Source organism: Mastigoproctus giganteus, chromosome 6, assembly GCF_048544385.1.
Source record: "Mastigoproctus giganteus isolate SK-2022 chromosome 6, ASM4854438v1, whole genome shotgun sequence".
Classification (NCBI taxonomy): Eukaryota; Metazoa; Arthropoda; class Arachnida; order Uropygi; family Thelyphonidae; genus Mastigoproctus; species Mastigoproctus giganteus.
The window spans coordinates 162,711,907-162,738,551 of record NC_143580.1 but is presented as its reverse complement, the minus strand read 5'-3'; the positions used below and the strand labels follow the sequence as shown (position 1 = coordinate 162,738,551).

The 26,645-nt window shown below is 35.0% G+C and overlaps 1 protein-coding gene across 4 annotated transcripts in view; it reads left to right on the top strand.

The window, feature by feature from the left end:
• The window catches only part of cni (protein cornichon), a 154,116-nt gene extending 127,761 nt beyond the window's left edge, over positions 1-26,355 (top strand). For 2 of the 4 annotated variants that reach the window (XM_090375450.1, XM_090375453.1), the window contains exon 6: positions 26,002-26,355. The gene's annotated coding sequence lies outside the window, so the exon portion shown is untranslated. Of the gene's footprint in view, positions 1-23,157; positions 23,261-25,066; positions 25,101-26,001 lie in introns of those variants that run through there. The other 2 variants (XM_090375452.1, XM_090375451.1) reach the window with 2 other exon arrangements.
• Positions 26,356-26,645: the final 290 nt, after the last annotated feature.

The window sequence follows — 26,645 nt, the reverse complement described above, 5'->3', positions numbered from 1 at the left end:
CCTGCTAGAAAAATTCCTATATATCATTGACAATACACCATGAGCTACTCTTGCAGCCTGTCTGCACTGCTCAGAGAACTTCATATCTGACTGCACAACCACCCCCAGGTCCCGTTCATTCTCTACCACTGTCAGTGTAGTACCACAGAGTTGATACGTTGCTCTGGGGTTGCTGTTTCCCATATGTAGTACTTTACATTTGTCAATGTTAAACTTAATTTCCCACCTCTCAGCCCATCTGCTCAACCTTTCCAGATCCTGTTGCAGCAGCATAGTGTCAGTAGTGTCCTTGACAACCCTGCCAACCTTCGTATCATCTGCAAACTTGGACATTAAGCTTGATATACCATCATCAATATCATTTATGAATACAGAAAACAATAATGGACCCAATACTGAACCCTCAGGGACTCCACTAATAACATTAGTCCACGATGAGCAGTGTCCATTGATTACCACTCTCTGTCTTCTCCCCCTCAACCACCCCTTTATCCATAGCAGCAATTTGCCTCCAATGCCACACTGCTCCAATTTGTGCAGCAGTCTTCCATGTGCAACAGTATCAAAAGCCTTTCTAAGATCCAAGTATATAATATCAAAGTTATTCAGTTTAACTGAAGTCTTGTCTAGATGATCCTGCAGTGCTTCTTTAACCAGTGCCTCCATTAATTTTCCGGGAACAGAAGTTAAACTCACAGGTCTATAATTACTTGTGTCAGCCTTTGATCCTCCCTTGATATTCTTTTTATATAGATTTATCCTTAAAACAGAAAAATGTGCCATTTTGTAAGTAGCATGAATCAATCATTTTGGCCTTCTTTACATGCTATATGTATTTGCAGGGGAGATGCCCTTTTGTTTCTGGAGAACAGCCTCCCCAAAAAAGCCAAATGGTTGAAATTTCCTTAGATGCAGAAATTTTCAGTGACTCACACAGTATAGGGCATTTCTGAGGAATAATAGCCAGACTTTGAGGTTATATTATGCGATTTTGAGTCAAAAATGCTATATGAATGTTTATTTCATTTTCAAGCATTATAGTACTATAATCATGTATAGTTTTGTACATGTGTTGTTGATAAAAAGTACATAAATTTAAAGGAAATTGGAATCATTTTAAAAAATATTTTTGACTTTGTTTGATTTCAGTAGGTAATAGCAGTAGGAAAGAGTAATTTTTTTTACTTGGCATAATTATGCGATATTTAGATAAATACTATCACAATGTCACACTTCAGTTATGTAATATACTGTTCAAAATGGCCACCACAGCACTGTATGCACCACCTTATATATGCGTGTGCGTGTTATATTTTATGTAGAAAGTGTGAGGAAGAGTTTGGTTTAAACCTATTTGAATTTATGGTATACACTGTGAGCTCGACTGAAGTGAACTCGACTAAATGGATAAGGAATGTAGCAATATATGGTATGAAATAGACAGGAAAATAAAAATAAGATGCGAAAAGGCAACCAAAATAAGATTACATTGCAGTGTTTTTCACAATTTCAGTGTCATCAGAGGTCATCCACGTGTTGAGAACAAAAATTTTTTTTAAAAGGGTTTTTTTTTTTTTTTTTTTTTTTTTTTTAGATTTGCGATAAGAATAAGGTCAAATAGATTGTGCCAATAAATGTAGTTATATTAAGTAGTGCATACAGATCATGGATGACCTTACAGAAGCAAGTGAAAAGAATTGAAAAAACTAAGGTAATGAATATCGGAATAGGCAGGAAGAAAGGGACTTACCCGTTACCTTGTAAAACTGACCAAATGACCAAGATGGCGGCGTGTCGGTATATTTATGTGTAGGTACACTAGTGGCTCCTAGTGTTAGAAGATGGTGTGGGAAAAAAAAAAAATTATGGTATGGTGTCTGTATAAATTGTTACGACACCATACCATAATTCCCCCCCCCCCACCATCTTCTAACGCTAGGAGCTGCTAGTGTACCTACACATAAATATACCGACACGCCGCTATCTTGGTCATTTGGTCAGTTTTACAAGGTAATGGGCAAGTCCCTTTCTTCCTGCCTATTCCGATATTCATTACCTTAGTTTTTTCGATTCTTTTCACTTGCTTCTGTAAGGTTATCCATGATCTGTATGTACTACGTAATATAACTACATTTATTGGCACACTCTATTTGACCTTATTTTTACCAAATTTGACCAAATTTTAAAAAATTGTTCTCAACACGTGGATACAGCACACGTGTACCGTAGCATACAGAACATGTCGGAAACAGAAGCAAGAACATTGCTGTCTTTCTCATAATTTTGGTGGATGACCTCTGATGATGACACTGAAATTGTGAAAAACACTGTAATGTAATCTTATTTTGGTTGCCTTTTCGTATCTCATTTTTATTTTTAATTTCCTATCTATTTCTTCTTCTTTTTCATACCATATATCGCTACATTCCTTATCCATTGAGTCGAGTTCACCTTAGTCGAGCTCGCAGTGTATACCGTAAATTCAATAGGTTTAAACCAAACTCTTCTTCTTCACACTTTATATATATATATATATATATATACACACGAACATTATGGCTGTAGGGTACGTTTTGCTAATGCACTGTCCCTGATCCATAATCAATGTTATCTTCCTTTTCGTACAGTCATATTCCACCCTCCATGATTAATTAGCTTCTTAATACAATTATTCTTTATTATATATAGACAAATGTATTTGATCAGTGTATTGAGTAGTTACAATGGAATAAATTGAGAATGCCTGCAAGGTAAAAGCAGATTACCTGAAATTAAATGAAATTAAGATTAACTTAAAAATAATAAAAATGGTACCTAATACTGTTAAGTCCTAGGACTTTAACTACATCTCCAGAGGGTCAGCAGCCAAAACCATAGGAGCCACAGCAATAAGCAGGGTTTTTGTTTCTGTTATGATGTACAGTAATACCCCGAAGTTACGCGATAGGTGGGTCCGACGAAAATAGCGTAAGTCGAATTCGCGTAAGTCGGGGTACAACTTTGCATATAAATACATATAAATTTTACTTAATTGGGACCAAGGACTAACAAAAACACTAGTTTAGAAGAAAAATATTAATAAAATTGCAGTTCTTTATACATATTAATACAAAATATGTATTAAAAAAACAAATGACTTACGTTAAAAAGTTATTTCGATGTCGATGGCTTCATAAAATCTAACAAATTCGTCTGACGACACAGCGCCTTCTTTTTTTCACGCAGAATTTCTTCGTAGCAAGCTAATTTTTTTATTCCTTGCTTTGTAGCTATAACGCGTTCTTCGTTAGAGTCTATGTTTTCTAAAAATTTTAAGCCCTTTACAATTGAGCCCTTTTCAATTTTCAACCTGTCAAGTTTGCAATTGTCATGTGCTTTTCGCCGTTGCTTCATTTAGGCCTGTAGCACGTGCAATATCACATGGTCTTTCATTTCGCTCAAAGCGTTTCACAATTTCATATTTTTTCTCTATCGACAGAGGCGGACTGGCCATAAGCCTTACCGGGGAAACCCCGGTGGGCCGGTGTGATTTTGGCCATAAACCATAGTATGAGGCCACTATAAATTTTCCCAGGTAAGAATTTTTGACCCAGTCCGCCTCTGTTTATCGATAATTGCTTTTCTTTTTCTCTCTGAATCAGCAGTGTCTTCACCAGGACGCTTCCTTTTCACACCTTTTAATTAAGTATTTTACTCATTTTTAGGGAATAAAGCACAATTACAAAACGAGGAGGCACGCTTGATACGCATAAACAAAGCTGCGCGCATGTAGCAACTGAATAAACAACACCATAAAGGCACTATTAACATACACTATTAACACCTCACATTTCTAGGGGTTACTACCATAAAACAATAAAAATCCAGTTGCGTTTCTGCTAGTGAAATCTGTTATAAACTAGTAGTAAACTCGATCTAATTGCATTTGCGATTATATCGATAGCTGGAATTGTGTTGGTTTTTACGTTATTATGGTGAAATGTGTTTCCCCTTCACTGATATAAAAAACATAAAAGCAGCAAAGTTGAATTTTGTTCATCTTTCGCTCTCATCCTCCGCCGTCGCACCGTATATCGATAACATATGAAAAACGACCTTGAAGATACGGGCGGCAGCGTTGCCAAACGAAAAAATCAAGAACCGCGTAACTCCGAGTTCGCGTAAGTCGGGGTAGCGTAAGTCGGGGTATTACTGTATATGTACAAAACGTATACATCATAGCCGACCTGACAGAGACCAAAAAGGAAGGAATAAAAAGAATATAATTCAAAAATAAATAAAAGTAAAATGCTAAAATAAAACCGATTAAATTCTGTCAAATGGGGGGGGGTGAAAGAAGGCAAAATGCCTGGTTTGAAATTTAAACAAAGTAAACTTAAGATGAAAGAATAAAGTCAGGTTTTTTGACAACTTATTGTAGTATTAAAATTACTGTAACACAGAGCGAAATACTATCACAATATCTGTGTTACAGTAATTTTAATTTTGATAATAATGAAACCAGAGCACACAGACCTCCTTTAATCATAAACGTATTGTAGGGCTGTATGGGAGACCAAAGAAATGAGCTGATAGTTCCATGTATATATATATATCAGTTGAAGTAATCCCAAGTGTGTGTGTGTGTGTAGGGGGGGTGAAATGGTCAAAGTGAACCATGCCCATGTGACAGGGAAGTAAGCAATTAAACAAATGAAGCAGATGTGTCAGCAAAGGGAGAATAAGTGACTATCAAAGTAGAGTTGAAAAGACATTCAACTTTGCTTAAGGCAAAAAAAGAAGTGATAGCAGAAGGATAGCATATATACGTTTTGTATGTATACATCATAACAGAAACCTTGCTTATTGCTGTTGCTCCTACATTAGGCCTTAATGCCGACCCTCTGAAGATGTAAAGTCCTAGCCATTTTTATATTATTTTTAAGTTAATCTTGGCTTCTTTTAATTTCAGGTAATCTGCTTTTACCTTGCAGGCATAATCAATCAATTCCATTGTAATTACACTTGACAGGTCAGCAACCCCACTCAATACACATATCAAATACATTTGTCTATATTTCATTATGGTTGCTGGTTGTACTATAACTAGTAGTGTCACAAATCCATAATCCGATTAAATAAATTAATAACTTCTTCATTCTTTTTTAGATGTTCAGTTTTATCAATACATCCTATTATTTATATTATATATATAATCCAATTAATCCAAAAATTAAATAGACAGATAGAAATTAATAAAAATATATATTAAAAATAAATAAGAAAAATAGTAGGAAAGCTAACATCAGTGGCAGCAGAAAAGCACTATCTACTAAATGTTGCTTATAATAAGCTAAATTAAAATAGGATATTTGCCAGTATCATGACAAACCAGTAGAGTGAAAAAGAACTTAACCAAATGAAATAATATAACAATAACAGAAAAATATATATAAGAGGGAGATAAAGAAGAAGAGGGTAGTGTTGAAGCAACTTTCCTAAAATAATTTAGAAAATTAAGCCAATTAAAAGAAATTTAGCGGCACCCCCCCAAAGGTACCTGTTTTTGAATTATGTGAAATCTCACTAAGGTGGAAATGTAGACTAACAACATTACATGACCAATTAATAAAATAAAATAGACTGACCATTATGCCCCATCTCGACAGAGGACTACAAGGCCAATAATATTTGGGGAATCACTGCCTTTCGAACGCTAAACAAATTCCTGCAACGACGGAATGATACCAAGATCAGACTGCCGATGCAATAGATTTGCATAGCGGTGGTCTTTATGCAGAGAAAAATAATAAAACAGAAAGCCTAGTACTCGCATGGCTAAACCACACCACTGACAAAACAATAGTTGAACTGAAAATATATAGAAACAAATTAGGCTAATTTGTTTCTATATATTTTCTTATTCTTTATCCCCCCCTCCCCGTTTATATATATTTAGCATTAGCATTAGCAGAGGCATATGATGCAAGAAAGCAAGCTTATTCAGCATCAGCCAAAAAAAACAAAAAAAAAAAAAAAAAAAAAACCCACTCCCATTTCACCCCTCCGTTCGTTCGAAATACCTGTCCAGTTGAGCTTTAAATTTGTTTAGGCTATCAACTTCAACAACCAGTGATGGAAGTCGGTTCCACCAACCAACCACCTGCTGGCCAAAGGCAAATTTCCGCACATCTATCCGACATCCGTCCTTCCTCAATTTGAATTTATGCCCTCTGAGGTGATTATTCTGAGAAAGATGAAGAATCCCATTGGCATTGAGCATGCTCAAACCATTCAAAGCCTTATACACCTCTATCAGATCACCTCGCCGGTGCCTAGTCTCCAGACTCTGTAATTTGCAAAACTTAAGCCTTTCTTCGTAAGTGCAACCCTTTGTTCCATTTACTAATCTTGTTGCCCTTCTCTGTACCCGTTCCAGCAGCTCTACATCCTTCTTGAAATGAGGCCTCCAGACCTGTATACAGTACTCAAGATGTGGCCTTACCATTGCCTTATACAAGGGAATAATCACCTCCTTATCCCTGCTAGAAAAATTCCTGTATATCATTGACAAGACACCATGAGCTACTCTTGCAGCTCGTCTGCACTGCTCAGAGAACTTCATATCTGCCTGCACAATTACCCCCAGGTCCTTTTCATTCTCCACCACTGTCAGTGTAGTACCGCAGAGTTGATACGTTGCTCTGGGGTTACTGTTTCCCATATGCAGCACTTTACATTTGTCGATGTTAAACCTCATTTGCCACCTCTCAGCCCATCTGTTCAACCTGTCCAGATCCTGTTGCAGCAGCATAGCGTCAGTATTGTCCTTAACGACCCTGCCAACCTTTGTATCATCTGCAAACTTGGACATTAAACTTGATATCCCATCATCAATATCATTCATAAACACCGAAAACAACAACGGACCCAACACTGAACCTTGAGGAACTCCACTAATAACATTAGTCCACGTTGAGCAGTGTCCATTGATTACCACTCTCTGTCTTCTGCCACTCAACCATCCCCTTATCCATAGCAGCAATTTGCCTCCAATGCCACACTGCTCCAATTTGTGCAGCAGTCTTCCATGTGCAACAGTATCAAAAGCCTTTCTAAGATCCAAATATATAATATCAAAGTTATTCCCTGCATCCAGTTCTTTTGCGACTACATCATAGTATCCAATCAAATTGGTCAGGCAAGACCTGCCCTTAACAAAACCATGCTGCGTCTGAGCTATAACTGAATTCTTGTCTAGATGATCCTGCAGTGCTTCTTTAACCAGTGCCTCCATTAATTTACCTGGAACAGAAGTTAAACTAACAGGTCTATAATTACTTGTGTCAGCCTTTGAACCTCCTTTGTGAATTGGGGTCACATTTGCACATCTCCAGTCCATAGGTACCTCCCCTGAGTCCAAGGAAGCTCTCATAATTATGGCTAAGGGTTTGCTTACTTGCTTTGCTGCCTCCTTTAATACAACTGGACAGATCCCATCCACCCCAGGCGCCTTTCCTATGTTTATCCTCAACAATCTCTCCTCCACTTTCCTCTCAGTTATTACAAAATCATCCAGCTCACTGCCAATGTTTACTTTACCTACATCATTCTCCTTCGTGAATAACTCCTCATGCGTGAATGTAGATGCAAAATACTCGTTTAGATTGTTAGCCACCTGAGCAGGATCCTCAACTGTTGAACCATCAATATCCAGTGGACCAATCTGATTCATCCCTTTCCTTTTCGAGTTCAAGTATGTAAAGAACTCTTTTCTGTTTTTCTTTGCATCCTTTGCCAAGGATTTTTCATAGTCTGCCTTTGCCTGCCTAATCTTTGTGACTTGGTTACAGACCAACTTATATCTATCATAGGCTTCCATGTCACCCATTAATTTGTATGTATCCCATGCATTTTTCTTCTCTGCCACATGTCTCATTAGTTCATCTGACAACCATTTAGGCCTAAACCTTGAACAATATTTCTTAGTTGGTATGTAAAGCCTGGTAGCCTCCAAGATTAGTTCCTTGAATGCTTCCCATTTTGAGTTTGCTGTTGGTAACATCATCAGTTGGTCCCACTGTATAGAATTTAAATACTGTCTCAGACCATCATAGTCGCCTTTACGAAAACAAAAACCCTTCCCTTTACCTCTGATGGTAGTTACCTCCTTGAGTAAATCCCACTTCAACACACTGTGATCACTGCCACCTAGTGGTTCATTTATCTGCAGGTTCTTAATGCATGAAGAATCACTACTGATAATCAGATCAAGAGTATTGCTCCCTCTTGTTGCCTCACGAACATGCTGATGTAGAAAACAATCATCCAATAAATCCACAAAAGCCTTGCTAGTGTGCGAGCGAGTGACCAACCCACAAATTCCAGTCAATATCTGGGAAATTAAAGTCCCCCATTATAAGACTCTCTGATTTACTGGCCCACTCTATTTCCCTGTACAATATCTTATTATACTCATCAGAGTCATTAGGCCTATAGCACACTCCTACTCTCAATTTTGATTTCCCTATGCTTATGTCACACCAAACTGACTCGACGCTGCCCTGTCCATCGATGTCGACTGGCTTCACTTCCTTGGACTTTATGTGTTTCTTAATTAATAGCATGACCCCTCCTCCCCTCCTGTCCTGTCTATCCTTTCTATACACATTGTATTCCCCAAATTCCAGTTCCGCATTACTTATATCTGTGTGACACCACGTCTCTGATATCCCAACAATATCTGCCTTTGATGTTTTGAGCAATACCTCAAATTCATTAAATTTATTTACCAAACTCCTAGCATTGGTGTACACGCAGGTATACATGCACCTGTTTCTATTCTTAGCTACCCTAACACAACCCATGTGTTTACTTGTACCGCAATGACTACCAGCAGTCTCTGAAATATCCTGCATCCTGTTTTTCAGACTTCTGCTCATTTCAATAGAAGCAGTGCAAGAATCACTTCCACCTCTGCCACTGGCTACTGTTAATCTATTAGTCCTTGTATCCCCCCCAACTAGCAGTTTTCCGACCCACCTAACACTGCCTCGACAGCATCAGCAAAAATTCTTGCACCCTTTCTATTTAAGTGTATCCCATCCCTGTAGAAGCAATCTCTCCTGTTAACAAGTACAGTCCAGGCTGAAAAAAATTCTACCCCTTGAGCCTTGCACAATCCCTCCAGGGCCAAATTGATCGACAAGGCTCTCATCATATACTCCCTCCTATCGTGTCTGGGCAGAATTGCAGACACTTTCAAGTTCAACCCTAATTCACGGCTTTTTTTCAACAGTGACCTGTACTTGCTAAGTAATTCCGCCGGTCTCCTACTCTTAATATCATTAGTGCCAACGTGTACAACTATATCACCTTTTGTGCCCTTAAAAGATGATATCCGCTCTACAATGTCATCAACCTTTGCCCCTGGCAGACATACCCTGGTCCTATTCCACCTATCCTTTTTACAAAGGATGTTCCCCGTTTCCCTGACAATAGAGTCACCAACAACTACTAGTTCCTGTGGGACCAGCGCATTCTGCCTAGGGGGCTGCTTCTGTGTTGCTTGATGACCAAGTGCAAGCTCTGTTATTGTTATGTTATTTCATTTGGTTAAGTTCTTTTTCACTACTGGTTTGCCATGCTACTGGCAAGTGTCCTATTTTAATTTAATTTAGCTTATATATATACTGCTTGCACAGCAAATTGCTAGTCAGCACCATTAGGCCTTAATGACTGAAATGCGTTCCATCCAAGGTATAAATACACAGCAAACACAATAACAGTTCATTTCTTTACAGCACATGAAACATAAAATAAATAATAAAGTTTATAAGATGCTATTAGTACCCTTGTTCTGCTAGTAGTTACAGGGACAACAGTCCAAATAGAACTGAATACATAGTAATAAACTTGAACTTGTAACATATTGAATCTGAATATGAAAAGTTGAACTTGAAATTAAATTATCCAAGTATTAAACATTTAGCTCAACTTTTTCGGCCTTTAACAGAAAGCATTAAAGACATTAGCAAGCCTTCAGCCTTAAATTCTAACCTTTTTATAAGCTACCACGTGATGCACAAAGGTAAGTAATGACATGCTGTATGGGTATCACAGAAAAAACTTGCGCCTCTGACTTAGATAAGACTGCAAAGGACCCACTAAATCCTGATATGGGTCATGCAGCATTCAATGCCTGATTATCCATAAATGATTAATAAGACTCTTGAGGGTATTAATGGAAGCAAAATCTTCCTTTATATAGAAGATTATATAAACTGTCTTTACCAGCAGAACCAGTTAAAATTTAGAAAATGCAAAAGTAAGTTATGTATGATATGTCCATACATGCGCATTAAACATAACATTCCAGTTTTTTGCAAAATGCTATATACAGTAATGATGTAGAGGAACTCCCCAGTTTGCATAATACTCAACTTAACGTAAGTTTTTACTGGCTGGTGGAAACTTATTTTGCATCCCGTAGGAATAAATGGAGGTATTGTGAAAATATTGTAATGTGAGCCCAATAATACATTGTTTTTTTTTTTTTTTTTTTTTTTTTTGTAATTTGTTCCAAGATCTCGGAAGTTGAAATTTTTTTTGTATAACTAAGCTATTTATCTCTCTAAAAGATCATTTTTATAACAGAAATTGCCATACACTTTCATTGTTATCATATGTTATCATTATAAGAATCAGTTTTGAACACCTTTGTGATATTTTTCTAAAACGCATTTCTGGTGGTCATTACCATAAAACAATAAAAACAATTTAACTTTCCAGTTTATTAGGTCTTTTCTGTTAGCGAAATCTATTATAAACGGGTAGTAAACTGAATATTATTGCATTTGCGATAATCCCTATAACTGGAATTGCGTGGGTTTTTACGTTATTATGGTGAAATGCGTTCCCCTTCAATCATATAAAAAACAAATTTTCAGAATCTTCTCTTTGTTCCTATTTACTTATTACAATGGTGAAGGGAAAGGGATCAACGGAAAGTGCAAGTTCTGGCATTGTGCTAGGAAACAAAACAAAATTGATTTAGAAATGAAGATGATTAATTAAGAAGTATGACGCAGGACAAAGTTTGTCATCTGTTGCACAGAATTAGGTCTTGCCACTTCAGCAGTGAATGCTATTTCAAAGGACAGTGTGTATAAAAGAACATGTTAAAGGATCAACGCATTTAAGATCAACAGTGATCACAAAACAGTGTTCTGTTGCTATATTGAAGATGGAAAAGCTATTAATAATATGGATGGAAAATCAGATTCAGAAGGAAGGTGCCTCCGTAGCCAGGTGGGAAGGTGCAGCAGTGCGTAACACACACTTCTTGATTAGACCGGGGTTCAAGCCCGTCACCACCAAATATGGAGGATGCAGAAAGGTCAGGGAATGACCACTGCATATTTCCAGAGCAATATGGCCTTAGTTGCTAATGCTCCTAAAAACCAAAAATAACAAATATTCAGAAGCGACTGCCCCTGAGTCCAATGGCCATTCAAGCAAAAGCAAGAAGTATTTATGAAGATATTGAGGATAAGTACGGCAAACCCCAAGTACAGTTCGTGGAAAGCAATGAGTGGTTTAATATGTTCAAGCATCACGCTGGTTTCCAAAACATTAAAATATGCAGTGAAGTCGCCAGTGGCGATTCTGCAGCTGCAGAAATTTTGTGATGTGTTGGAAAAAACCCCTTCAAAATCTCCACAGCCCTCGACTTCTGCAGCGGCGGCGTGCTTATCAGCTGGAGAGTTAATTCATTCTGGCAACGATGCTCGAAAGGTAAAACTTGCCAACAGCCTGTCTCCCTCTCTTTTTGTAATTTTTCCTGCATATGAGATAAAAAAAAATTAATAAATAATTTTTTGCTTCAATCAAATTTGCAAGTGCTGCATAAGCATTTAGGGACATTCCGACTTACGTAGAGTTCTGCGGAACGTGACTCTTACAGCCACTACTTTTAGGAGTGGCTGTATATAGCATTTATGATTAAACTTTCACAAATTAAAAAATATGGGGAAAGACCCACGAACAGTAATATAACAAAAGTCTCAGGTAAATACACCAAGCAGATTGAACTAAAGCACTTTCAAAAATACAAGTTCAGCAATATAGCTATACTAACTATAGAAGAAAACACTGAGAAAAGGGAAATCATGGAAGACCTCTTTATAATACACTATAAATCACTTTATTCTTATAGGTGGCGCCTCCGTAGCCAGGTGGGAAGGAGCAGCAGTGCATAGCACACGCTTCTTGATTAGACCGGGGTTCGAGCCCGTCACCACCAAATACGGAGAATGCGGAAAGGTCAGGGAAGGACCACCGCATATCCCGGAGCAATATGGCCTTAGTTGCTAATGCTCCTAAAAACCAAATAACAAACTAACAAACAAATCTTATAGGCTAAATAATAGATTAATGGTAGGAACTTCACCTACAACAGCACCAAACAGTGTACTTATACAGTATTTCAACTTACTAAAAATATATGTGGCAAAACACTAAAAAAACTATAAAAAAATGTACTGAAGTTGGATAAGAATACAGCATTTACAGCAGAGCCAGTTCACAAAGCCTTAACAGCTTTGAAACACTTGCTCACTGAATGGAATAACAATCCTATTAACATTAACTTTATTCATAACACTATTTACACTAAAACACAGCAAACTAAAAGCCCTAAAAAATATCTGCCTATGATACCCATTCAAAAGCTTGCATATAAAGCACACTGTAGAAGATATAATTAAATTTAAAATAGGATACACAAGCCCCAAAAATAAAGAAAAAGTACATTGTAGAATAAAATACAAAAATAGCATATTTGGCCATGTCAATCTAAAAGATATTATTGATAAAACCACAAAATATTTGCCTACTGACAGAAGAAACAAGGGAATTCATTCTTATTAAGGTCTGCTAATGTGTTTTTGTAATTGCATATAGCCAATACAATGGGTCATACATACCTATGTCTAATCTCTATGTTAATAATGTCAGTAGGCAAATATTTTGTGGTTTTATCAATAATATCTTTTAGATTGACATGGCCAAATATGCTATTTTTGTATTTTATTCTACAATGTACTTTTTCTTTATTTTTACAGGTGACCTTATTATAGTCAAGGATGATACATTAAGAGAAATTATGAAAAAAAAGAATGAAATTCAGAACTAGCACCACACTAACCTAAATTACATACAAAGATTCATTAGATTGGATCTACTACAGTTTGCATACACAATGGCCTACAAATATAATACACCCATGGAAGCATTTCAAAGGTGGATTAATACCACTTCAAATTACACCATGGCAAATTTCATAAACAATACACAGTATCAGTATAATTACAAACAATATAATATGAAATGTTTAAATAAAAAATTAAAGATTTGCAAAATAAATTTATTTCCAGCACTGACAAAGCTAACAACAACTTCAATATAATTTGCAAAAAATTTACTCAGACATACTAAAAAAGGAATTGAGCAACATCAAAATGTTTAAAATCAACAACTCCACCTTTAGTACCAATACAAAAAAAAATCAATGGCACTACACAAAAAAGCTAAATTAATCAATAATTCAAGATTTTTCTAAGTCCCAGTAGGAAGTAGAATTATTACCTCATTTTGAACTAGCTATATTAAAAGGCCTAGTAAAAAACTGGAGGCTAAACTAAATCTAATTATCACCAATACTAAATTTATTAATGATAACAAACTGTATAGAATAAGTTGAAAACAATAACATCAACAAAGTATGTACCTACGATTTCAAAAAATCTATTTACCAGTATTTCACAATAATTTTAAAAAAAGTATTACTATACTATTATGGAGAATTTCAGGAAATTGATTGCAGTAAATGATACTAGCTAGATCTGATTTCTTTGTGTGCTTAACAATAACATACTAATGGGCAATAGCATCTACATGCAAATTAGAGGTGTGGCAATGGGTGTGGGTTGCTTGTGCTCCATTGCCAACCTCTACTTACACTACTATGAATATAAAATGAAAACAGTATTAAATTCTTCAGATACATTGACAATATTTTGGTTATTGAGTGCAATAAATTCGATAATATGGCATTGGAAATGTATCCCACAGACCTGAATATTGAATGCTCTAATCCGAATAGCCATCTTCAGGCCATATACCTTGATAGTGAAAGCATAATTAAAGAAAAGAAAATTTACACCCTGCACTATGACAAACGAGAGCACTTCAGTTTTCAGGCTATTAAATTAGGAAACAAATTTAGCCAAGCAGATACATGGCAATGTAATTAGAAACCAAACCAGTAGAATAATATGCATTTGTAATACCCTGGAAAATATGCTGTGTGCATTAGTAAAATTAAAAGCCAATTTAGTTACGAATAATATGCCTGTTAAATTCATCAAATTCCATACGATGGAATTTGAATTGTCCATTCAGGCCAGTGTAGTTGACCATCATTGTGATATTAAACCAAATTGGAGCACAGAATGCCTTTAACCGCCATTAGTTCCCCCGGGTTTATTGTGCTCAGACAAGGCTTGTGTACTGACTGAACTGTAACCCAGATGTCCATATTTTAAGCTCTGTAGCAACTAATCCTACAATTCACTTTAGAAAGCAATAATACTCTGGTTGACCCTGTCTGGATTATTCCACCCACCTCTTTTCCCCTTTTTACCTTTTATCCTTTATAAATTTCTCCATAAATTTTTCCTCAATAGTTTGTGTGTTATTTTCCAGTTTCTGGCATATTATTTGGTATAAACAAAATCATATGATAAATATACACATGCCTGCTTCACCCCACTATTCGATTCAGTGTAGTTAATTATAGATTTTCCCAAACAGTGAAATTGATTCCAATGTATCATAGGCCTAGAAAAAAAAAATTCGCCACTGTGGGAGGATCTAAATATGTAAATAGTTATCCCACTGGGCATAGTAATTATATCAAAAATGACTTTACATTAATATTTACAAATTTATTAGTTAATATCAAAATTATCTGTTAATCTAAAATTGCCATTCATCCAATATTAACATAGAGTTGTGAAAACCTAGATAAGATAAGATAATTATAATTACTGCCAGTCCGGCAACCAATTTCCTGGTCTCTAGCTACAGATGCATAAAAATTTAGTATTTAACTAGTAAAATTAGGATTTAACAAAAAAATAAATAAATAAATAAAATAAAATAGGTGAACCAGCTACTGTTAGCACATAAAATTTCTAGTCAGCACCATTAGGCCTTAATGACTGAAATACCTTCCATCCAAGTTATAAATACACAGCAAACACAAATCCAGAAATAAATAGGATTGTGCACGAAGTAAGACAGTGTGCTTATAATGTTTAATTGATAACTATTACAATAGCATTAATGCCACATATCTACAGCACCAATCTGAAAATTAAGTTTATTTCTTTATAGCACATGAAACATAAAATAAATAATAAAGTTGGTTTTTTATATATATATATATATATATATATATATACAGCAGGCCCCCATTATAACGTGGTACGCTGATTCGCTGTTCTTATATTATAACCCGTATCTGACTATAACGCTGTCAGAGATCACTATAATGCTCTTTTACAGATTGCATCTTTGGCATCGAAATGGTTTCATTTGATGGAGTCAATAGCTTGAAAATGAATACCAAAACAGCATTAAAACATTTCCACGCCAACTTGAGAAATTTTCCCACTCTCAGTGAAATTTTCTGGCATGCTAAATTAATTGCAGTACAGTGACTTGTTACGTAGTTCCAAGATCAACATTTTAAAAAAACGACCAAGTATATTGCTTGTAATATTTGCATTATATTCATTTATCCGAAGTCTAGTCATCACTCAGTGCAGTATTAGACATCGTGCATAACAGACAGTTTAATTGAACATTGTATCATAATTAATGCAACCAATGCAGTTACATTTTCAAAGAGTTAATAATGGCCGATAAGAATGAAAAAGCAACGTCTGGGTGCAGTACGAATAGACTATAGATGGTAAAAAAAAAAAAAAAAGACTGAATTTGAAAATTAAATTAGACGTTTTGAAGGGAATCGATTCCGGTCAACGATAAGCAGATGTGTGCCATAATTTAGGACTTGCAAGTTTAACTGTAAGAACAATTATAAAAAAAAATAAACAATTAATTTTAGCAGCGGGAAAGATAGCTGTTCCACTGCCAGCAACTAGGGCTAGGCCAACTATTAGAATTGAAATGGGAAAACTAATTTTATTGAAGATAATATCCAATGCAGAATTCAGTTAAGTTAAATATTATAAAAGAGAAAGAGAGATTAGCCAATATGATGATCTGAAGAAAACTCACCTAAAAAAAAAAAAAAAAAAAAAAAAAAAATGTAGAATCATTTAAAACTGGTAAGGGCTGGTTGAATAGATTTAAAATCCAGGGAGAAGTCGCAAGTGCAGGTGGAGCCGAAACTTTCAAAAAAGAAACTTGTTAAAATTATTGAAGAGGGGTATTATGTGTTATACTTCTCAACAAGTTTTTAACATAGATGAAGCAGGACTTTTGTGGAAACGAATGCCTAAAAGAAGTTTCATATTGAAAGGGGGAAAAAAAAAAAAAAAAAAAAAAAACAAGCTAGATTTCAAAGTGGGGAAGGATCGGTTGACTTTATTGTTGGGTGGTAACAGTGCGGGGGATTTAAAATTAATACCCCTTTTAGTTTATTTGGAAGAGGGGCCAAAGTTCAACCCAAAATCGACACATTTTTTCATGATTAAATTCATTAATTAAATTTATGATTTTAATTGGAATTTTAAGTTTAATTTTGATATGTAAGTAGTTACCACATAATTATATACCTACGTAATGCAGAATATTTTATATGTACAAATATTTGAATATTAAATATTTGACCGACATCTGTGCATCTTTTCACTACCGTTTATTATTGATTAGGAAATATCCTATGGCACCGACCGCAACTTACAAATACATATGTTACCTATGGGAATGTGGCGCTCGCTTAGCGTGGATTCACTTAGCGCTCTGTTTTTCAGCAATGAATTGTCAGCGTTAAGCGGGAGTTACCTGTGTGTGTGTGTGTGTGTGTGTATATAATTATATTTAAATAATGTTGAAAAAGAAGTATTACTTAATAAAAATAAAAAGGAGGGTACAGCACACATCAGAGGCAGCAAAAAGCAAATTCCTCTACATGATGCTGGAAATATAGTCATATAAATTAGAATAAGGGTTAAAATAATAAAATAATACCAGCAAGACAAGAGCGTGAAAACAAAGTTAAACCTAAATTCAAATCTAACAGGGAAGGAAGCGAAAGGTAGCAAGAATAAAAATATTGCAGCGGAAACTCTAAATTAATTTAGAAAATCTAATTATACGAATAATAATTCATTGAAATTTAAAAGCCAATTAAATAGAAATTTAGCGGTGCCCCCTCTGATGGGCACCAGGTCCAAATTTATGTGAAATATCACCAAACAGAGATTTAAACCACTAACAATAAAACAAAACAAAAAAATAGACTGACCATTATGCCCCATCTCAACAGAGGACCACAAGGCCAATAATGGTCAGGGAATCGCTGCATTTCGAGCACTAAACAAATCGCTGCAAAGGAGAAACGATCGCAAGATCAGTCCGCCACACCGATCCCCAAATCGAACCGCCAATGCAGGGAATTGAACAGCGGTGATCCTGCGATTCCCTAACCATTATTGGCCTTGTGGTCCTCTGTTGAGATGTGGCATAATGGTCAGTCTATTTTTTCTATTTTTTTTTGTTTTGTTTTATTGTTAGTGGTTTTAAATCTCTGTTTGGTGATATTTCACATAAATTTGGACCTGGTGGCCCCATCAGAGGGGCCACCGCTAAATTTCTATTTAATTGGCTTTTAGATTTTCTAAATTAATTTAGAGTTTCCGCTGCAATATTTTTATTCTTGCTACCTTTCTCTTCCCTCCCTGTTAGATTTGAATTTAGGTTTAACTTTGTTTTCACGCTCTTGTCTTGCTGTACTGCTGGCATTATTTTATTATTTTAACCCTTTTTATAATTTATATGACTCTATATATATATGTGTGTGTGTGTGTGTGTGTGTGTGTGTGTGTGTGTGTATATATATACAGTGGTACCTCGGTATACGTCCTTAATCCGTTCCAGATCCTTGGACGTATACCAAACGAATTTTCCCATAAGAAATAAAGGGAAAATGATTAATCCGTTCCCGTGAAAAAAAATCCTATTGTTATTGGTATATTATACAATGTCCCTGATCTTTGTTTGGTAATCAATTTCACCCCCTTCGCAACGCTAGCAGATTTAATAACGTCTTTGTTTTTCACAATTGTGGATACCGTCGTTCTCGGCATACGGTATGCAGCAGCCAAGTCCCGGATATGCATGCCACCTTCATACTTATCAACAATCTCTTTTTTTTCACCTCTGTGGTGATCCTGCCCCATTTTCTTCGTTGCTTGGCTCTTCTTATTAACTTTCTTAGAACTCACGGTTAATGAATTTACAAAACATTTACGCGAAAAAATACAAAATCATGTGAAAATTCGCGGAGAGTTATAGCGCGGGCTGTTCACTGAATGGTAGAAACTGTCGTACTGATGCTCGTGGGCAGTCATGGCAGAGATGCCAGATCTTACCCCCTCTCCAAAAACCGAATTCAGTCGATCGAGGGCGTGTGCGTGCATATGTCCTCGGTGAGTTTTATTTGGAAAGCCGAGTGAGGACGGGCACGCGTACTTTGCTAGCGTCCGTCCTTGGTCGGCTTTTATTCGGTTTTTGGAGAGGGGGTTAAGATCTGGCATCTGAATCGTGGCTTTGTCTTGAGAGAGGTAAACAAGGGTAGCGCGCGGTGTCGTGACTCATTTTGACGCACGCGAGTCGTATTCCAAACAAAGATCTTATACCAAACAAAATTATTCGCGTCCAAACTGGATGTATATCAAGTTGGACTTATTCCAAAGCGGACGTATACCGAGGTACCACTGTATGTATATTCGCCTTTAAAATGCTTCTATTGTGTTCTTCCACTATGTGTGATTTTTGCTGAATTCCTATAACTTTCTTTTCATTTACCACTTTTGATCAACAACGTGTGTACTACTTTAATTGTTCATAGCTCTCCATCTTGTGAATAGGATTTGTGGTTATACATTATCTGTTCAAAATTGCTAACTGACAGTCTTCTGAAGTTTGATTATCTCTCCATGGAACACTATATAATCAGGAGAAGGGAGAAAAATTTGGAAAATTAAATGTCTTTTTGAAGATATAAACAAAGGAAATAAATTAGAATACTGTTTACCCCATTTCATGCCTATTTTCTCCTTGTCATATGTAATACTATTCACTTATTATTATTATCACTATCACTAATTTGGAAGAACATTGCAGTGAAAGATAATTTTGTGTTAAAAGTATTCTGGATTTTGCTTCTAAAAGTTTGGCAGGTTTGAAAATTTAACTTGAATATATTAAGAGTAAATATATGTTATATTACTAAAAGTATTTGAACACATATACACACAAAGATAGTTCCAAAAAGCACTTCTCATTCAAAAATTAATACATAGTTAGATGTATTAATTTTTGAATGAGATGTTGTGATGGTTTTGTGATGATCTGTGTGATGGTTTTGCCCCCAACTGGGCATACCTTCTACCAACTTTTTCTAGGTGTTGGAATTCATTTTTCTTGCACAGTGGCTGCCACAGCCAGTTCGGAGAAAGGCTGTTTCACCAGCAACCTAATCTGACCCTACAGTCATCCCATAGGTGTTCAGTTTGGTTGAGGTTCAGGCTCTAAGCTGGTCAGACCAACTGATGTCATTTTTATTTTCATTGTCACAACATTGTGCATTGTCATGCTGATACTGACAGGGATTGTTTATGCAGTACTGTCACAGCGTTAGTAGTGCATAATTATCTAAAATGTCCAAGTAGATTGTGGACTTTGCATTTTCAGGCACTATCGCCAATGGTCCAAGTTGGAACCAGATGAGCCTGTACCAACTTCTAGGAAATTTCCACTGCAAAACAAAATCATGTGTAGTGAGAACAGTCACCCCACAGCACCTTCTGCCACTGTTCTAGAGTCAGTGAATATTAGGAATGACACCACTCCAGATACTGTTTCACATTGGTGACAGGACAGTAATGTTTGGTTTATGCACAGCAGTCTGCCCATTGAACTGAAGGCTGTGAGTTCCCTGCAGTTGGTGGACTTATTGAAGGATGTTCTTGTGGTATCTTGAACTTGCTCTTTAATGATTTTTTGCAGTTGTATGAGGTACAAGCTACCTTTTTGTGGTTTTTCAAGCATGCTCTATAAGTTTGTGAGATCATCCAAAACTTCCTTTCACTGTGGTCTTACATCTTTGAATAACATCCATGGAGTGGATTTTGGGAGGTTCAGATGTTGCATGCACAGAAGGGGGGGGGGTTACTGATGTGGTTACCATTTTTTTCAACATCTGTAAATTTCATGACCCACACTGCTTTCTAATGTGCTTCTGCATAGATGCTCATGTGCAGAGGATTTTCAAGTACAGCACACAGTATGTTTGAAAAGATGCCTCAATATTTTTATAGTGTATGCAAGAGATCAAAGATTTCACAAAATAAATTGTAAAATTGGACTGAAATAAAAGCAACTATATATATGATGTGGTGATGAGAGTATTAAACAGCATAACTCCAGGTTCCTCAATTGTGCTGTAAGTGAAAAAATGATTTGCTAATTTTTATTTTGATAAATTCATAAAAATGTAATATAAATCAACATCCACGGTGCCCACAAAATTTTTTGGAAAGTTGCAAGAGTCCTGGCAAGGCAAACAAATTTTTTTGTGTAAATTGGTAAACTTTATTAATGTTCTAAAGTCACAAAAATAGTTTCTTGGTAGCCGAGTGGGTAAAGTACCTGCCCGGCAATCCAAAGGTCGCAGGTTCGATTCCCGCCTCGGGCTTGGATCAAAGTACTGCAAAAACCTTGGGAGGTGCAATATGGCCACAGAAGCCGATGCGCCAACAACTACCAAATCAAAATCAATCAGTTTCTTGGAAAAGGATGTAAATCTTACATGAGTTTAGTGTAGTTTAAAATTATATATTTTTACATAGCTTTTTCAATTTTTAGTAGACTGTTGATTTGTTTTGGATTTATTTAACCCACATTTTCTTACTTAATTACAGTGCAAGACTTCTAGTTTTGTAGTAATTATTGATATACAAACATATGGAATGCCTCTCTTAAAGATGTAATTTACCTGAACTAATTGCTGCAGTTCATGAAGTTGATTTAAAATAATTAAAACAAAAGTACTGAAATTTCCCAAGAAGCATGCTTCTTGCAGGATTTTGGCTGTATGTGTAGATATATTAATAACAATGAAAATATTCGTTGGGTTTCACAGGAATTAAAATATAATTTTTGTTTTTGTGTATTTTGTATAATTAGCTAAAACACTTTGCGTTAGATTGTATAAATGTCCTTTTTAAAATTGTAGTGTGCGTGCATGTGTGTGTTATTATGTCAACACATACAAGGTTATTCATTTGTGGGTTTAGGGCCACTTTTTCAAAATCTGATCCTGAGATCAGTTTTTTTTTTTTTTTTTTTTTTTTTTTGTGGGAGGGAGGATTGAAAACAATCCTCAAATTTTATTGTAAATGCACATTTTTTAGATGCAACTAACTTTGTAACTAAAAATTAATTTGTTAGCCTTCTATTCTTTATAAGATAAATTATTACTGCAAGGGCTTCTGTTTGATAACTACAGTAGAACCCGTATAAGAAATTCCCGCATAAGGTTTCCCCTATACTAGATTTGGTTTATTAAATTCCAATTTCATCTCTATATGTTGTAATATATTATTTTCCCAGGTAAAAAGTTTTCTCACATAAAAGTTCATGCTAAAGAATACACAGTATTATTATAATGATGTTTTCCCGCTTAATACATTTTTTAAATATAGAAATGATTTATTTTTAATATTAAAAAATATTAAACAATATAAACATTTGGTAATCGAACAAGTTAGTGCCAAGCATCATTTTAGTTCATAGTAAACCACCAAAGTAGGTAAAATGGCATCGTTTTTGTTATATCTCATATTGTGAATGCCTTCACAACGAGTTGCCCTGATATTGCACTGCCTCCAATAAGCAACGCTTTGCCAATGGAGAAGCCTAATGTTACTTATTCTCGGCTGATACCACCACCCAGGGGTGGTAGGATGGTAGTATCTGCCCAGAATCCATTGTCAAAGTGTTGCTGATTCAAGGTAGTTCAGGACAACGCGTTGTGAAGCCATTCACAATATGAGATATAACGATGCCATTCATCTACTTTGGTCTTTTACTACGAACTAAAATGATGCTATGCGCTAACTTGTTTGATTAGTGAATTTTCCGTAGTTTGCGACTATCAGCACTAAAACCTTTTTAGTATAAACATTTTGATATAATGGAAGTGACGTAGCCGAGTGGTCAGGAGCTGGAGTGCAGTAGCATGTGCTCTTTGAGTGGACTGGGGTTCAAGCTTGTGACTGCTAAATATGATTAATGTTTGTATTGAGTGATTTATTGTAAACTCCACTGACCTAGTGGTCATGCCAGAGTATAAACAAGAACATTAATGTTAATATTGCAATTGTTTTCATCGATATCCATAATTGGATACATAGACCTCGTTAAGTTCTGATGGTTGTGAAGAGTTCTGAATTACTTAGTGAATTATTGCTCTGTCTTATTGTAATTTGACCTTTTAAGGTATGTTGAAACTCCAAAGGAGCTCATTCTTCCAACTTGGTAACGAGTTTACCAATAGCAGAATGTTAAGTAATTAGAAATCTTCAGTTTAAAAATGCTTCCCATAAGCAGAGTAAAATATTTATAAATTCTAAAATAGTACTTAAAAATCATCTTTAACTTATGTATGTGTATCTTTTCATTTTTATTTGTGTAGTTAATATTTTATACCCTTAGGTTGCTTTCCCTTCCAAGAAGTTTTCCCATGTAAGAAATTCTAAACCTCCAGTCCCTTGGAAAACTTGTTATCCGGGTTCTACTGTATTTACTTCTATAGATTTCTAATCTAAAGTAAATAAAAATTTCTATTTACTTGTAGAGATTTCCAATTAAGGATCTTTTCAATGCCATAGTTTAAAATGGGGGCCAGCAGATGGTTGACTGCAGTGCATAGAAATAAAAATAATTTTTTGGAGAAACACCATTGCCAGAAATCTCATTAATTGCTTACTTAGTTTAGTTTTTAAGATTACTTCAGATTTGTATGTACTTATTTCTTAATGTGTTTTTAATAATAATAAAAAAATTATAATAATTTTGTGACTAGCTTATTTTATTTAAAATAGAGACACGCTTCTAAAAAATTGTTAGATTTATTTTTAAAGTATTTTATATTATGGGAAAGGCTGCCTTCCCCCTAATTTTAAAACAACATTAGAACTAGCAATATCTTGCAACAAATTTGAAGTGTGTGTGTGTGTTCTAAAACAGCCTATAATACAGTATTGTCACACACACTTCACAATGGAATAGAAATTTTATTTTTTCTCTACCATTCTTTCCCAGAGAAATTACAGTACCGAGAGCCCAAACATGGCAAGCTTAATCCTGAAAGACTGAGCTAAATTGGAGAGTTGGCAACACTGTGTGGGTGTGACATACATAGGGAAAACATGTGGGTTTTCCTATGTTGATGTATTTTTTTCAGGAGAAGCCCAATGTGCAAGAATTAAAATAATGCAAATTTAAAACTTTGAAATTATTTATTAATAATGCTTTTTATAGAAGTATATATATTAATATAACAAGCTTCAGTGTTCTGTTAAGTTTCTCAAAGGGTTGTGAATTTTTGCTATACATTTTTGTTTTCTTTTAACATTTTCCACAAAAAAAAATAACCAGAGGTGACACAGAAATTTGTAGGGAATGCAATGACCATAATCCTTCCCATATAATGCATTGATCAAAAAATTGTTTCAGCAGATTCATAGCCAAATTGGCTGTATTGCAGGTGGTAACATGTTAGAATTAGCAATATCTTGCAACAAATTTGTCTCCTGGTATCACTCTGTGTTTATTTTGAAAAACATTAGCTGAATAATTTACTATAGCAACAGTGCACTGTACTCCAGTTTTAACTGGTTGCAAGGGTTCTTTCAAAAATGGTGGGATTCACAATGTGATTTTTTTTTACTGTTTCCATAATCAGACAAATTAAACCATGCTTCATCAGAGAGAAAACAAAATCATAGCCTAGGGCAGGGGTGTTTCTGTGCTTCATCAGACAGAAAGCAAAAACGTAGCACAGGGCAGGGATTTCTCAAACTTTGTGACACTGCAACCTTCCTCTGTGAGTAAAACTAATGATTATGTTGAGGTTAAAATTGAGCAATAAATAAATAAATATCCCAATAACTTTGATAGATAATATTTTATTGGAATAAACAGAAAATATCAATTTTGAAAACGGGTAGTAAGAAATATAAATAAGATTAACTAATGAACAGCCATCAAATAAAACTTCATTAGCCAGAGATATTTTTACCACAACTACACCTACCAACACTATGCTAAAAATAGAAACAAAATATAATAGCATAAATAGCATGTGAGCAGAAAACGGATTTGGTTAATCAAGTGAGTTTTAATAATTGAGATTTAACCCTTTTTTTTTACTGTAAATGAAGGTGATTCTTTAAACTATATCCAAGCGTGACCCCCCCCCCTCTAAAATGCTTGCAACCTTTTTGGGGGGTCACACCCCACAATTTGAGAAATGCTGGCCTGTGTATTGGAGCCTTTCCAATACACATACCAAGACAGCCAGCATGTCTGACAGATGCCACTTTTTAAATTTTTTCTGTTATTTTTAAAAGTAGGGAATAAAATCAAATCCTCCCATGTGCCTTTCCCCACCAATATATTCTAAACAATTATACAGAATTTTTTGTTTTTATTTTGATGTAGTATGAATTATAAGAAATTAATTTTTGTGTTTGTCATTGAATAGACCCCCAATTGAACCATGGTTGGTGTCCATGCTGAAAAATACTCTTGTACCTGAGATGAAAGAAATTACTTAATGACAAATAGATAAGAATACATTTACAATTCTAAAAAAAACTCAAAATTCTAGCCACACATATTTATAATCTCAAAATGCACTGACAATGCAAATGAAACAGAGAAATTAACTAGTAGTTTCCAAGGTAAAGTCCAAGACCACATGTTGCTTGTGTAGTGGCAAGTTGAAACTCATCTTAGTTTGAGTAATGTGGAATATCAAAACAGCTGAAAAAAAATTAGCTGCTGTTTTATCACTAAAGTTGCCTGCTTGCAAACATGGCAGTACACTTTCTAATAAAAGACAACACAGAAAACACTTAATGAATCATGAAATTTCGTGCATAATGGCACTAAAAAATGTTTCATTCATCGTGTTTTACTTCAATGAATTGAAAATGGAAGAAAATTTTTAAAATACTACTAATTATAGGTGCACTTTAAAAGAAAAACTAATTTTTCATTTGAGAGAGAGAGAGCTCATCAACCCATGCAAAATCCACCCCAAAATAAACCTTATTTAGATAATGGTGAAACTAATAGTAAAATAGCACTGGTCTAATCTTCCATGGCACTTTGGTTTCACTGGTTATGCAGAAATAAAGTATGAAAAGCTGTGGGTGTTTAACAGATGCCATGTGAGCACCTGTTTCAGATTGCTGGATGAGTGACATTGAAAATTCTAAAAAAAAACTCAAAATGTTATTATTGACTTCTCATTTATTTTTATTTGATATTTTGTAAATGACTTTTTTTGTAAATCATAGTTAATAATACTCTTTATTTTAATAAAAGAAAAAAAAAAAGAGCTAAATTATTTCTTTATAATTAAAAAAACATAAAGGTGTTTAACAAATGTGAAAGTGTATCTGTTCCATACAGGGAGCAAGATGCAGAGGGCTAAATGTAGAAGCACTTGGAAATTGAGAAGTGTTAAAGGAAATATCCTGTTGAACCAGAATATTCTGTACTAATTCATTTTGGTTTGAATATATATTATTCAATCAGTCAAAGGCTATCAAATAAACAAGCCATGATTAGCAGTTTTCTAATCCCATCCCACTTGCTCCCAAACATTAACCTTGAATGCCCCTGTTTCATCAGTACGTTTTGTACTAAATGTGTGATATGTCTTACTGGATAATGAAATTTTAATTTTTCAGGTTAATTTGTAAACATTGAAAATTATTCCTCATTACAACTGTAGTTTTCTGTTATCAGGATTATATTATGTAATTATCCCTCGCCTTATTTTAAATTTACCATTTATCTAAAAGTGGAATTGCTAAATATGATTTATTTTTACAGGTTTTACAGGTGCTTCATAACTGTGGTTTATCAATTTTTATATTTGTTGTTTTAAAGTTTTCGTAATATTAAAAAATAAAATTTTGAAGGTTTCTTGATATTACAAAAGGATTTTGTAATATCAAGAAACCTTCAAAATTTTATTTAAGAAAGGCATGTTAGCATATATCTTTCATGTATATTAGGGACATTTAACTTAATATTAAAATATTTTATCA